Source organism: Zeugodacus cucurbitae, chromosome X, assembly GCF_028554725.1.
Source record: "Zeugodacus cucurbitae isolate PBARC_wt_2022May chromosome X, idZeuCucr1.2, whole genome shotgun sequence".
NCBI classification, from domain to species: Eukaryota; Metazoa; Arthropoda; class Insecta; order Diptera; family Tephritidae; genus Zeugodacus; species Zeugodacus cucurbitae.
In genome coordinates this window covers 5,875,025-5,880,441 of record NC_071672.1, presented here as the reverse complement: position 1 = coordinate 5,880,441, position 5,417 = coordinate 5,875,025, and positions in this window count along the sequence as shown.

The following is a 5,417-nucleotide window of genomic DNA, read 5'->3' as shown; positions in this document are numbered from 1 at the left end:
ACAAGACAAGACAAGACAAGACAAGACAAGACAAGACAAGACAAAACAAGACAAGACAAGACAAGACAAGACAAGACAAGACAAGACAAGACTAGACAAGACAAGACAAGACAAGACAAGACAAGACAAGACAAGACAAGACAAGACAAGACAAGACAAGACAAGACAAGACAAGACAAGACAAGACAAGACAAAACAACACAGCACAACACATGACAAGACATGACAGGACATGACAATACAAGACAGGACAAGACAAGACAACACAAGACAAGACAAGACAAGACAAGACAAGACAAGACAAGATAAGACATGATAAGACATGACAAGACAAAATAAGACAAGACAAAACAACACAACACACGACAAGACATGACATGACAAGACAAGACAAGACAGGACAGGACAAGACAAGACAAGACAAGACAAGACAAGACAAGACAAGACAAGACAAGACAAGACAAGACAAGACAAGACAAGACAAGACAAAACAACACAACACAACACATGACATGACATGACATGACAAGACAAGACAGGACAAGACAAGACAAGACAACACAAGACAAGACAAGATAAGACAAGACAAGACAAGACAAGACAAGACAAGACAAGACAAGACAAGACAAGACAAGACAAGACAAGATAAGACATGACAAGACAAAACAAGACAAGACAAAACTACACAACATACGACATGACATGACATGACAAGACAAGACAAGACACGACAGGACAGGACAAGACAAGACAAGACAAGATAAGACATGACAAGACAAAACAAGACAAGACAAAACAACACAACACAACACATGACATGACATGACATGACAAGACAAGACAGGACAAGACAAGACAAGACAACACAAGACAACACAACACAACACATGACATGACATGAGAGGACATGAGAGGACATGACAAGACAAGACAGGACAAGAAAAGACAAAACAGGACAAGACAAGAGAAGACAAGACAAGCAAGACAAGACAATTGTGTTTGATTTTTTTTTTTTAATTAATTAAGAAGACAAAACAAGACAAGACATGACATGACAAGGCATGACAAGACAAGACAGGACAGGACAAGACAAGACCAGACAAGACAAGACAAAACAAGACAAGACAAGACAAGACAAGACAAGACAAGACAAGACAAGATAACACAACACAACACAAGACAAGACAAGACAAGACAAGACAAGACAAGACAAGACAAGACAAGACAAGACAAGACAAGACTAGACAAGACAAGACAAGACAAGACAAAACAACACAGCACAACACATGACATGACATGACAGGACATGACAATACAAGACAGGACAAGACAAGACAGCACACGACAAGACAAGACAAGACAAGACAAGACAAGATAAGACATGATAAGACATGACAAGACAAAATAAGACAAGACAAGACAAGACAAGACAAGACAAGACAAGACAAGATAAGACAAGACAAGACAAGACAAAACAAGACAAGACAAGACAAAACAACACAACACATGACATGACATGAGAGGACATGACAAGACAAGACAGGACAAGACAAGACAACACAAGACAAGACAAGACAAGACAAGACCAGACCAGACAAGACAAGACAAGACAAGACAAGACAAAACAACACAGCACAACACATGACATGACATGACAGGACATGACAATACAAGACATGACAAGACAAGACAACACAAGACAAGACAAGACAAGACAAGACAAGACAAGACAAGATAAGACATGATAAGACATGACAACACAAAATAAGACAAGACAAAACAACACAACACACGACAAGACATGACATGACAAGACAAGACAAGACAAGACAAGACAAGACAAGACAAGACAAGACAAGACAAGACAAGACAAGACAAGACAAGACAAGACAAGACAAGACAAGACAAGACAAGACAAAACAACACAACACAACACATGACATGACATGACAAGACAAGACAGGACAAGACAAGACAAGACAAGACAAGACAAGACAAGACAAAACAACACAACACAACACACGACATGACATGACATGACAAGACAAGACAGGACAAGACAAGACAAGACAAGACAAGACCAGACAAGACAAGACAAGACAAGACAAGACAAGACAAGATAAGACATGATAAGACATGACAAGACAAAATAAGACAAGACAAAACAACACAACACACGACAAGACATGACATGACAAGACAAGACAAGACAAGACAAGACAAGACAAGACAAGACAAGACAAGACAAGACAAGACAAGACAAGACAAGACAAAACAACACAACACAACACATGACATGACATGACATGACAAGACAAGACAGGACAAGACAAGACAAGACAAGACAAGACAAGACAAGACAAAACAACACAACACAACACACGACATGACATGACATGACAAGACAAGACAGGACAAGACAAGACAAGACAAGACAAGACCAGACAAGACAAGACAAGACAAGACAAGACAAGACAAGATAAGACATGATAAGACATGACAAGACAAAATAAGACAAGACAAAACAACACAACACACGACAAGACATGACATGACAAGACAAGACAAGACAAGACAAGACAAGACAAGACAAGACAAGACAAGACAAGACAAGATAAGACATGACAAGACAAAACAAGGCAAGACAAAACTACACAACATACGACATGACATGACATGACAAGACAAGACAAGACAAGACAGGACAGGACAAGACAAGACAAGACAAGACAAGATAAGACATGACAAGACAAAACAAGACAAGACAAAACAACACAACACAACACATGACATGACATGACATGACAAGACACGACAGGACAAGACAAGACAAGACAACACAAGACAAGACAAGACAAGACAAGACAAGACAAGTCATGACAAGACCAGACAAGACAAGACATGACATGACATGACATGACATGACAAGACAAGACAGGACAGGACAGGACAAGACAAGACAAGGCAAGACAAGACAAGACAAAACAACACAACACAACACATGACATGACATGACAAAACAGGACAAAACAAGAGAAGACAAGACAAGACAAGACAAGACAATTGTGTTTGATTTTTTTTTTAATTAATTAAGAAGACAAAACAAGACAAGACATGACATGACAAGACATGACAAGACAAAACAAGACAAGACAAGACAAGACAAGACAAGAAAAGACAAGACAAGACAAAACAACACAACACAACACATGACATGACATGACATGACATGACAAGACAAGACAGGAAAGGACAAGACAAGACAAGACCAGACAAGACAAGACAAAACAAGACAAGACAAGACAAGACAAGACAAGACAAGACAAGATAAGACAAGACAAGACAAGACAAAACAAGACAAGACAAGACAAAACAACACAACACAACACATGAAGATAAGACATGACAAGACAAAACAAGGCAAGACAAAACTACACAACATACGACATGACATGACATGGCAAGACAAGACAAGACAAGACAGGACAGGACAAGACAAGACAAGACAAGATAAGACATGGCAAGACAAAACAAGACAAGACAAAACAACACAACACAACACAACACATGACATGACATGAGAGGACATGACAAGACAAGACAGGACAAGACAAGACAACACAAGACAAGACAAGACAAGACAAGACAACACAACACAACACTTGACATGGCATGACATGACAAGACAGGACAGGACAAGACAAGACAAGACAACACAAGACAAGACAAGACAAGACAAGATAAGACATGATAAGACATGACAAGACAAAATAAGACAAGACAAAACATGACATGACAAGACAAGACAAGACAAGACAAGACAAAACAAGACAAGACAAGACAAGACAAGACATGACATGACATGATATGACAAGACAAAACAGGACAGGACAGGGCAGGACAAGACAAGACAAGACAAGACAAAACAAGACAAGACAAGACAATTGTGTTTGATTTTTTTTTAAATTAATTAAGAAGACAAAACAAGACAAGACATGACATGACAAGGCATGACAAGACAAGACATAACAGGACAAGACAAGACAAGACCAGACAAGACAAGACAAAACAAAACAAGACAAGACAAGACAAGACAAGACAAGACAAGACAAGACAAGACAAGACAAGACAAGACAAGACAAGACAAGACAAGACAAGACAAGACAAGACAAGACAAGACAAGACAAGACAAGACAAGACAAGACAAGACAAGACAAGACAAGACAAGACAAGACAAGACAAGACAAGACAAGACAAGACAAGACAAGACAAGACAAGACAAGACAAGACAAGACAAGACAAGACAAGACAAGACAAGACAAGACAAGACAAGACAAGACAAGACAAGACAAGACAAGACAAGACAAGACAAGACAAGACAAGACAAGACAAGACAAGACAAGACAAGACAAGACAAGACAAGACAAGACAAGACAAGACAAGACAAGACAAGACAAGACAAGACAAGACAAGACAAGACAAGACAAGACAAGACAAGACAAGACAAGACAAGACAAGACAAGACAAGACAAGACAAGACAAGACAAGACAAGACAAGACAAGACAAGACAAGACAAGACAAGACAAGACAAGACAAGACAAGGCAAGACAAGACAAGACAAGACAAGACAAGACAAGACAAGACAAGACAAGACAAGACAAGACTAGACAAGACAAGACAAGACCAGACAAGACAAGACAAGACAAGACAACACAACACTTGACATGGCATGACATGACAAGACAAAACAGGACAAAACAAGAGAAGACAAGACAAGACAAGACAAGACAATTGTGTTTGATTTTTTTTTTTTTAATTAATTAAGAAGACAAAACAAGACAAGACATGACATGACAAGACATGACAAGACAAAACAAGACAAGACAAGACAAGACAAGACAAGAAAAGACAAGACAAGACAAAACAACACAACACAACACATGACATGACATGACATGACATGACATGACATGACAAGACAAGACAGGAAAGGACAAGACAAGACAAGACCAGACAAGACAAGACAAAACAAGACAAGACAAGACAAGACAAGATAAGACATGACAAGACAAAACAAGGCAAGACAAAACTACACAACATACGACATGACATGACATGACAAGACAAGACAAGACACGACAGGACAGGACAAGACAAGACAAGATAAGACATGACAAGACAAAACAAGACAAGACAAAACAACACAACACTACACATGACATGACATGACATGACAAGACAAGACAAGACAAGACAGGACAAGACAAGACAAGACAACACAAGACAAGACAAGACAAGACAAGACAAGTCATGACAAGACAAGACAAGACAAGACATGACATGACATGACATGACAAGACAAGACAGGACAGGACAGGACAAGACAAGACAAGGCAAGACAAGACAAGACAAGACA